Here is an 11,265-nt window from a genome sequence, read left to right as displayed (position 1 = left end):
TTTGAAAACAAACCCGACTAATAGATCACTGACCTGTAACATAGGTATTTGTATTTACACAAGAATATGTACTCTGTATGTTTAGAATGTCTCTAGATGAACTGTCTAGCAACATACAAAATCAAAGATGAATTAAAAGTGTTAGTTTATCAACCACTGCTTTATGGAAAAAGAGGTCCACCATGTTTTGTAACATAAATACTAGAGAATACAAAACATTTAATTTAAAACTGAAGCAGTTTGCTAAGTTAAAAAAAAAAAAATTAACTACTTTTTCTTTGCAATGTCAATACTTTGAGCACACTTTCAATATTTTTTTTCCATTATATTGCTTACAAACACTTAAAAAAAAACCAGGCTGTAAATCTAGTCCTCTGAGTCATTTTACAAAGGAGTCCATTCTGTTTTAATAGGAAAATGCTATGCACTACATCATATGAAAGCAGTGGCAGCAGCTGTGAGTTCCCTATCACAGGTTTGCAAACACATTTAATCTAATTGATGAGCTTTTGTTTCAACATGCATTGATATGCATCCTGTGGTGCGTATGGGTTGCAAAGATTCACAGCAATATACAGCCCAAGTGATCTGCCTGTGATGCTGAAACAACTTTTATAATACTGAGGATGTGAAATATTTTTATTAATACTACTTTCATGCAAGAAAAAGAACCCAAAACAAACAAGCCAACAAAGAAAAAGAAAAAAAGAAAAAAGAAAAAAGACAACTAACTAAAACCCTAGAGATTTATAAAGCTGGTTTCATTCTAATTCACACTGAAACTTATAATTCAATTCACACTGATCTAACAGAATAATCAGGACCACTGTGGATAAACTTTCGTCAGCTGTGCTTTGGAACACACATTTCAAAAATCTAATTTGAAATCGGCCACTAGTGCAAGTAATTTATTTACACAAGCTTACATTCCCAGGCACATATACATTTAATTACAGATTTCACATTGTCACCTGAGGTAACATCATCTTTTGCAAACATAATATTTTTTCATATTATTTTCCTTTTTTGCAAACATCTTGCTCAGAAATAAGAAAAAACCTAACACCTTTGCTTTATTGTTATTGAAAAGAAATTAGATATCTCAAATATATAGTCACAAAATATTTGGTTTGATTTCATTTGGTCAAATTTAAACCCATTTTTACTAAAAGCAATGACACGTAATTTAACATCAAATCGCTATCAGAGAAACTGTGTCTGGTCAGTGCCGCTGATATTCATGGTCATTTTTATTGAAACACCACAGGAATACAGCTTTAGAAATACAGACACTAAACAAATGATTGTTTTTTCTTTTTCCTCAAGCATCATTCCAAGATGTTTGGAGGCTTGACATGAATCAATAATTTTAATTGACTGACTGTCTTTTTCTCTGTATTTGGCCTATACAAAGCTTTCCTCCAAATAGAAGTAAAAGTCCACTTGGAACTTATTGTGACTATTTTATCAAATTCTTCATTTCTTTGGAATACAGATAAGCGATACTTCTTGCTCCTACATTAAAAAAAAAATTTTAAAAACACTAAAATAGTAATTCAATTCAATTTCAATTCAGGGAAATTGCAGAAAATGCCTAGGTGAGAGGGAAGGAATGGAGTCTGTTTTACCATGCTGCTTTGTTCTCCAGGAAAATACTGAATAACTGGTTAGTTGCACAGTAAACCATGAACATTTTACAAGATGGTGAAATTGTTGTTGTCATTCCCATGGGGAACTCAGCCCATGAAAAAAAAATAAATTGTTAAACTTCTTTCCAGGAGGATATGTGACACAGTTAAAACAGGACCCTTTCACTTAGAGAACTTGGAGGAAAACTTCTGGTGGAAGTACACTATTCACAATTAATACAAACAGAGACCCTCGTTTGGTTTGTGTGTTGGGTTTTTGTTTTTTTCCCTGAAACCCTTTGTGGTTTATTGTGAAGTCATCAGGAAAATCCTTCTAATATCTCCTTAAAGCTCTGCTTCCAGTTCTATCTGCAATTCCCTTGAGAAGCAGTAATTTTTTGGCATAGTTTGTGCCACCTTTACAGATGAATTCAGCAGCTCCCTCTCTCTCCTAAGGCAGAAGTTCCTGTTAGCTCCCTGCACTGCAGTGCAATGCAGCCCAAGTACCAGCAGTACCAAGTGTGCTTGTCTGAGTAGGTTTCCCTTGTGTTGTACTAACCTCTGCAATCCATCCCCCCCCTCCATCAGAGATACACTCAGCAGCATCCTAACCCTTTAGAGAAAGGAGAGCAGGATACTATCAATCACAGAGGAGCCTGGGTGATCTCAGCATCTTTCGATGAGACAGTCTCCATCCTCCCCACCTATCTTTATATGCCTATTCCTCATCTTTCCCTTCTCTCCTCAGCCCCCTCCTTTCTGTACAGATGTGTCGTGGCCACCCCAGCCAGGATGACTCAGCTCCCACCCTCGCCCCCTACTCACACTGCACCCACAGTGTTTTTCAGGATTAGGCTCCTAAGTCTAATCAGTGACCTACACGTTCAATTACCCACATGTCACCCATCCCTCCAGTCCCTGGGGTGTCCTGCCTCCACTCAGGACTGCCAGACCAGTTCCTATGCCTCCTTGAATTCCTCAGGGGTCTTCTACCCTGCAATCCTCTTTAAATTAGATGGGTATTGCCTCAAAAATCCTCACCATCCCATGGCTCTTCCTAACCCTAGGACTTGGGCTATACTTTTCATCACTGTGACTTCTCTGTTGTCTTCTTCCCACATATGTCAGAATCATCTCGGGACCTAAATTCCCAAAGCCTTTTGCAAAGCAGGACTTTGGTACGTTTTGGAGAACTCTTTTCCTGAAGATGCAGAGATGGAAATCCCTCCCTGCCCCTTATGGGTCACGAATACCAAACTATTCTCTCAACATAATCAATGTTGCAATTCTTGAAGGAAATAAATAGTAAGAAAAGCAACAGTGTTTTCAAAACCACTTAAATTTGTTATTCTCTTTGTTTTATTCCCCCACCCCCCTTCCTTTCCTGTTGCAAGGTCTGAAACGCTGGTTGTTCCCTTCTTTACAGATCTTAGAAAGTGTCGGCTCTCTGAGGAACTGGAATTGACAGCCTCTCTGCTCCTTTGGTTTTCCTCGCCATCCTTACTGCTAGGACATTTGCAAACTTGTTTTCCTCAAACATCTGGAATCTGCGAACCTCGACACCCCTGGTTTTTGCTCCCCTAGCGTGCAAAAGTTTCAGCTTTAATAAGACAGATTCTAAAGCAAAGATTAGACACTCATACCTCTTCGGATCTGTGTAACCTGCTCTCTCTCTGAGCAAAGACCGAGATCTGGATAGAGCTGGAGCGAGCAGCAGCCGAGCACAGACCGCTCACGCTCACGGCGGAGATGAGAGTGAACCCCACTCTACCTTCTAGCGCCCGACCTGCCCCGAAGAGAGCTATGCCCCTTCCCCGGCAAGCAAGATCCCTGTAAGTCCCGTGAGGAAGTTGCAGTCAAACATGCAAAAAAAGAAAAAAAAAAAAAAAAAAAAAAAGAGGAAAAGTTGCTCTCGAGCAGTCTCGGCACCTCGAGTGCCCGGAGCATCACTTACCGGGGGGCAGACGGCGGAGAGCCGCGGCCGCTCCCTCCGCTCCCGCTGCCTCCTGCTCGCAGAGTGAAGCTGCGGGAGGAAGCGAGGAGCCTCTCGGAGGAGCCGCCGAGCGTGACAGACCAGAGGAGGGGCGGACCGGAGCGGCTGTGTGGGCTTCGCGTTGCGGTGGAGCCTCTGCGGCAGTGCCGGGGAGAGAGGGGGAGCGGGCGGGCGCGGCGGGAGGCGCGGGGGGGGCGGCGGCCGCCACCATCAATAACCGGAGGCGTGGGGCGTGAGGAGGAGGGCGATCCCCGCCGCAGGCAGCGGCCGGAGCCGGAGGAGGGGAGGCACAGAAACGCCCCCCCGCCGCCGTCGCCGGCACGGCTGGGAAGCCTCCGTGGAAACAGGAGCCTTTTTCCCGCTAGAAGAGAAAAATCAAAATAGTGACACTCACTCATTCACTTTATTAGAGAAGACAGTGTTTTGTAAGAGGTAAGGACAGGGGAGAGCATATGAAATTGCTTGTTTCAGAACAGGTTGCAACAGGCCCTATGCTCATCCAGAGATCACTGCATCCCGCCACCTTCACTCTCCTCCCAGAGTGCCAGCCGTGAACACTTTGCAGCAACAGTGCGAAGCTGCCTGTGCTCCACACACAAAGATTGATAGTGAGGGTCGGCGTTGGTAAAGGAAGTCCCACAAGTAATATTCACTTTCCTGAGTGGAAAAAATCCTGACTGGAAGTAGAGTGAAGCATTAGAATAGAGTGCCTGAAGTGATAGTGGACCCATAACCTACGTGGCTTTTAAGAAAACATCAGAAAAACATGTTTATAGGTGATTTGTTTTAGGACAAACAGGTAAAATAGATTAGTTGTAAAGCCTTTTTTTTTGACACTAGGAAGTTATTATGTTTATTACCCTAATCAACTTACATTTAATGCAGTGGCGTCAAAAACTGAAATCTACATCATGACTTTGTCATACTAGATGTTAGTAGGCACTGTAGAACAAAGAACATGAAGGTATTTTCTCTTTTATGATTGTATACATTTGCCTGCAATTGCATTGGCAAAGTGTGTAACGTGACAAACACAGTGGTATTGCCAAAATGAAGATGTGAGAGAAAGTGAAGGGAACGGGTTGGACTCAATATTTAAAAACATTCCATATTTAATTAGTTTTATTAACAAATACAGGATTGGGATTAATCTTTCCAAACTATATTAATCTACTAAATATACCTGTAGGAGAAGGTAGGGTAATGGGCAGGTACCATCACTGCCCCTGTCCCATACTCAGCACATGCCTAGTGTGTGTCTTCTACAGACTTTTAATTTTGGATAGTCCATTTACCTTTGAGTCTGTCTTCCTGTCAATATTTGTGATCTTATATGCTTTGAAATATTTTTCTTTTCCTCTGTTGTTGAGCAAAAGACTCAAACAGCAAAGGAAAGTGGCTTATTGATTTGCTACCCAGGGGAAAATCTGAATGAACTATGCATGGAGTGCTGTCAAGTGTGAAACACAAGTAGAGAAACAGAAAAGAAGCGCCTATTACTTTTCTGTCCCTTTCAGTAATCCTACCATTAGAAAATTGCACCTGGTGTTACAAAACAGTGCTTAAGTAAATATACTAAACTTGTCACATACAATATACAAAAAGAAAAAAAGTATTCCAAAATTTCCATATGGCAACAAAATAAAAGGCTATTTGTGCAATATAAATAAGAATGGTGACAAAATGTTGATTCCATCCATTTACTGTTCACTATTTAATAGAAAGTCTTCTGTATATAAAATGCATCTTAAGCCAATGCTATTGTATTTTACTAAAATAAACTAATTAAGATAAAGACCTGCACCTTGTAACTTCTTGAGCACATATAACAGACTATGAAAGAAAGAAACACCACCACATTTAGGTTTTGAACCTATAGGACTAAAATGCTAAAGAAAAAAAGAAAAATCACTGTGGTAAAAGAACAATGGACAAACTCAACATTTTTTTTTTAACCTTACCTTCAGATTCCACTGAGAAATGACCACTTCAGCATGCACGTTTCTGCTCATCTACTGCATTAGAGAGAGGGACATTTGTGAGATAGGTTTGTAGGCATAGCAATAAGGAAGATAGATTAAAAGATTAAAACAAGCATTTTATCCACAGAAGTAAAAAGTGTTTGGTGACATTGCTTCCTCCATTTGCTTTTCATCCTGTCACTTTCTTTGCATCAGCTTCACCACTTGTGTGGTCTCAGGATTAAATGGGCTGGTGAGTGGATCTGCCTTCAGAGCAACTCTAGAAACCAAATGAAAGTGTCAAAGTGTGGTGGGTCTTCACCTAGACCAGCAACTGATTCACTTGTCTCGTTGCCTGGGTTATGACAATGCTGAACCTTCAGCCCATATGTAGGGCTGATTGTGCCAGCTCAGATAGTTTGTTGTGGGACCATGAAGCACCAAAGAAGTAAAACTGCACAATGCCTCCTTGATCTGTCTTCTATCTGTGAGAAGTATTTGTATGAAAGCAGAAATTTCTGCCCCTAAAACCTCCCCACTGCAGGTTGGCAGGAGGCAGGTCTTATTCCTGCCACCAAGAAAGGCATCCTGAGGTTTGATTGCCTGCATACTGACAATTAAGATGAAAAAAATATCTCTCAAGACTGAGAGTTCTACAGACTACCTCCATTTTTCCTGTTCCTGGATCTTATGGTTTAGACCTTCTGAAATTTGCTCTCAAGAGTACTCTGTCATATCAGACATAAAATTTTATCTTTATATGCATTCATTTAAGCTTATGATATCTGCTGCTCCCTCAGTTTTCTGTAGAAACTATGACACATCTAGATTTTTCCATTTACAGCTGTCACAGACCCAGTAACACATTATTTACTGCTAGTGGGTAACCCTAGAATATGACCACAAACACATTTCATTCCTTCTCCAAAAGGACAAAACCAAAGATGCTCTTTCTAGTCGTTTAAAGAACAACAAAACCAAAGTAGTATTACTTTGTGAAGCAACTGAAAAAATCAGACCTTGTGATTCTTAAATATTATTTATCCAATACTGGTATAAAAAATGTATGGCAAATATACTTTGTTTGTATTAAAATAGCGTAGATAGTTTGCCATCATTATTATTTTTATTTATTTTAACCTGACCCTTAAATGTTTGTCTGTGATATATTAATATTCTCCATTATTTCCTTTTTGGGAAGTAAAAATATCTATCTATAGAACCATCTTAAAATAGCAACCAGAAAAGATTTATAGCATTTTCCTTGAAACTTGAGTTAATTTCTTCACAGGACCAAGATTCTACACCAAACTACAAGCTTCTTTTGTACAAATTCCGCCTTTTCACTGTTTCAATCCTACAGGTAATTTCCTTGACTTAAATGGGGCAATGGGAAGTGAATAGAATATATTTGTAAAGCATATAGAAACATTTTAGGTTAACCTTCAGCAAAGGGTCTGGGACTCACAGGAACCCTCTGAACTGCTGTGGTAAACAGCTTACCTCAGCCACGAAAGCACCTCAGTATTCCATTGCATGCAGTGTGTAAACCTCTCAACTACATCCATGCACAGTGACCTCAGGGAAACATTTGGAGACCCCTTTTTAATTCATTCACTAAATGAATTTATTATGACTTCAGGTGACAAAGACATAAAAAAATGTCTACAGATTGTGCCAAAGAGAAGAAAAATAATTCAATTTTCATTGCTTATGCAAGAGATACTGTCTGAATCTCACCCTAAAGATTGTGTATCATTATGTTTGGCCACAGACAATTGAAAATATTACACAAATATAAAGAGGGCTGTAATGAAAGGGAAAAGTCTGATACTTCTTTGTCAAATGAAAATCACTTTTTAAATAGTCTGTACACTAGAGATTCATACATATAATAAACATCTATCAGACCATATTTTTGTGTCCTCATAAGACAAACAAAAAAAACATGACAGGTTAAGGCCACCTACCATTGATCAAAAGATCCTCTACCTCTTCTTAAATAAAAGGTAAAGAATCACTAAGTAAATCCTCACATAACGGAGGCAGGAACAACCTGACCAATAAGAGGACCATAAATACCTGAATACTTTTGGTCCTTATTCCCATAACATTTGTTTTGTTTAGTCTAAAATTGTTTGTTTGCTAAGTTTCAAAATTGGATTGGCAGGAATAAGTGACTTTCTAGACAAGGAATATTGAATATGTGTCTCCTAAATCCCAATTTAGGGTCTTCTGCTGATCCACTGTGCTGTCCTGTTTCATTTTGTATTCTTTGGTGTCTTGTTTATTAAGATTTTTTGTCTTTACACATAAGGAATAATATGATCTCAGTGCTGTCATGACTGAGTATTTAAGTTCACTTAAAGGATCACTATCAAAGCTATTACAGAAGCAGAGTTAATTTAAATTTGAGAAAGCATAACAAAGCTTGATGGTGAGGTTCATTCTTACTACATCAATGAAACATGCAGAGGAAAAGTGGATTAGAATAATTTTAAAATAATTTACAGAGTCTAGAAATGGAAAAGGGTAAGGATGCAAGGGAATAATGGAGACCTTCCTGTTGGGTCATGGAGTTCAGAAGGGACCCCCTTGGTTTCTAAACTCCTGACAGAACTTAGGAGTAGCTGAGTCAGTTCTTGTCCCAGACTTGGTCAATAGTTTATGTCTAAAAGATTTGGCAGCACCTAATAGTTCATTAATTTAACCTTTACAAAGCAATTCAATAGGATTTACTATGATTAAAAGAGCAGCTTAAATATAGAGATCCAAGATGGCAACATTCATGCTATACTTGTTGCAGGTCCTCTAAATCTATTTGTACACACACACAGACACACAGAGACACATACACACAGAGACCTTTACATACAATTTTATAAATACATATCAGTGAAAAATTCCCCTCAAGTTCGTATTGTGGGGGATTGATTCACACTGAATGCCCTTGGATTTCTCAAGGCATAAGCACTGAGCCTCAAGGAGTGGGGGCAGGTAGCAGCCCTGTTGTCAGGAGTGATCCTACAAGTACTGCAAACTAGAGCATTTGCAAGCTCTGGAAGGCATTCCACCTGGGGGAAGATGCTGGTCAGCCTGCCGTGGCCTAGAAGAGCTATAAAGGGCATCACTTAGGGCCATTTATAGGGTCACAAAATGATTGACTCCAGTTATTAATCAATCTTCATCCTGGCAATAACCCAAGATGGTAATTACTGGAGTTTTTCAGAAGTCCAGTAGTAATAGTACAGCTCTATTTGGACTATGATTCGGGCAAGTAATGTTCCAAGGCTATTGGGGATGGCTGATTATCTCTCTTTACCCTTCTTTCTTAAGCAGAAGAAATTCCTGGTGCTGTGAACAGTATTTTTGATAAGTTCAAGGGGCCTCAACTACCAGAACTTTTAATCAAGGCCAACACCTAACGAGAGCCCCCAATAGACCAGCTCGAGGGGAGGGATGTACCACAACAACTGCATAGAGAATTGTTGGCATAATTAGAATTGTAATTTATTTTAATTCACACACTGCTCTCTCTAAAATATAGGCCATTATTTCCTAAAGAACCACTGAATGATCTTAGCTAAGTACTGTATTTTGTTGAACCCCTGGGGAATGCTCCTCATGTAAAAGAGTTCTTTTCAGCACTGTAGACATTTTGTGTGTCAAGGCCTAAATTTGCCACAGGATAAATACTGGGTTTTTTTCATATATGGAACTTGAGATGAGTCCTGAATCATATGTAGTATATGATTTGAAATTTGTTTCTTTTTCAAACATCATATGGCTTCTGTGTTTGATCATTCTTCTTAAAGCAATTTCTGATACTTTCATATATTGTTTGGAGAGGCTTATTCTTTAAGGTTTACAGAGTGATAGAGCCTATATCATACCAAAGTAGTTTACACTGGTATGTAGTGTCCCCAACATTGGGGATGGTATGCTGAAAAGAACAAAGACATGAACAAAATTCAGAGAAGGGTGAGTTATTCCAAGTCATAAAAGTGAAAGGGGGATAAAATGAATACAAACTATCTCATGATTTTCAGTTATTGATTGATAAAAAGGCAGGTGAATTTAAAAGTTGATGAATACAATTCAATCTGTGTGGCAAAAGCAAAATCTTCCATGTGCAGAGGGTTGTGATACATAATAGCAAGCTCTACTACAATGCAAGCTTGCCTTTTAGTATGTTACATTGATTATCTCATACTGGATAACTTCACCTGTTTGGGTTTTTAAAAATACATCTGGTTTTTAAAAACAAACAAAAATCTGTTTCTATGGTATGACTGATCAGTGAAAGCAGTTTTAAAGCTTTTTCACTTATAACATGGCATATAGGCTTTGCCATGTTCCTTCTAAATAAAATCCTTAAAGTGCATTTCCATATTACCAACAGCCGGTGGTGAAGTACCAGAGACTGTGCAGGACCTCGTATTTTCATAGCTAGGTATTTGCACCTGCACCCTCTGAGATATATTCTCTGAGACTAGATAAATGGCATGAAGTTATGATGAAATTATGCCAGGACTACCTTTGAAATGAAAAATATACTGAATAATATATTATAATTTAAAATCTGTAAACAAATCATGTATATAATCTGATGCTTCAATCATGAATGCACATTCTTCCTGCAGATATCTCAGTGATGCATATGGTGCCTCAGTGTTGATTCTTGAATATGTATTTAAGGAACAATAAAAAGATATGTAAATCACAACTTGACTTAAACTTCCCTGTGGCATCTATGAGCATCTGAAGAGACTTGGAAGCCTTGTTTGTAGCAGGAAGCTGGAACATATCACACAGCTGAAACATTAGTTGGCATGTTAGTTTCAGATAGAATGTGGATCTATAACATGTTTAATAGCCTACATTTGAACAGTGTTGTGTATTCATCAGCTCCTTTCTGATGTTTTATTTTATTTTTCAAATAAGGGAAGTCCAACAAGTTTATTTGTCCCAATGAATTTCTAAGAGAAAACAAAAATAATCCTGTAATTAAGAGAAATTCCACAGAAGATTCTGGGGGCTCAGGGGTTCTTTCCATTACATATATTACTCCATTCTTTGAAGGTATGTGTGATCAAATTAGAGACCAGAATCAAGCCGTAAGAAACTTCAGTTCCAAAGAGAAAACAATAACAGGAGCTGTGAAATAGGTCTACATAAAATGCACAGCACTGCAAATGGATGATTCACTTTGGACTACAACTGAGTTTTTTGTAAGGAGTGTGTCCTGGAGTGACTTTATGATACTGGTATCCCCAATCGTCTGGTTTATGTTATATATTAAGTTCTGCACCTTTAAGACTGGCTTTGAGAGCAAGAGAGGGAGAAGAAGAAGCGCGCAGTTTGTGTTAAGGAAAAACATCACTCCCACACATCCCACTCCTGGACTGTGGTGTAAATAAACACAACTAAACACATCAAGTGTGCCTTGCACAGGCATTGCTCATTCTGGATTAAGTTAATTAAAAGAATCTGATTTTCCTGGAACTGTTTTAATCAGCCCAGGAACTCCAGGAGTCTCTTTAATTCTTTAGCACTCTGAGTATTAAGCACTTCAAAACCTGTGCCAGATTATTTTCTATTATATCTTTAGAACTATCTTGACAGAATTTGAATATTTCAAATATCTGTATATAATAGGCTCTTTTGTGGACCACATTTCAGG

The sequence above is a fragment of the Pseudopodoces humilis genome, chromosome 4 (genome assembly GCF_049639895.1).
Source record: "Pseudopodoces humilis isolate 2021_Gansu_Grassland_sample_001 chromosome 4, ASM4963989v1, whole genome shotgun sequence".
Classification (NCBI taxonomy): Eukaryota; Metazoa; Chordata; class Aves; order Passeriformes; family Paridae; genus Pseudopodoces; species Pseudopodoces humilis.
Note: the sequence above shows the minus strand (reverse complement) of the source record.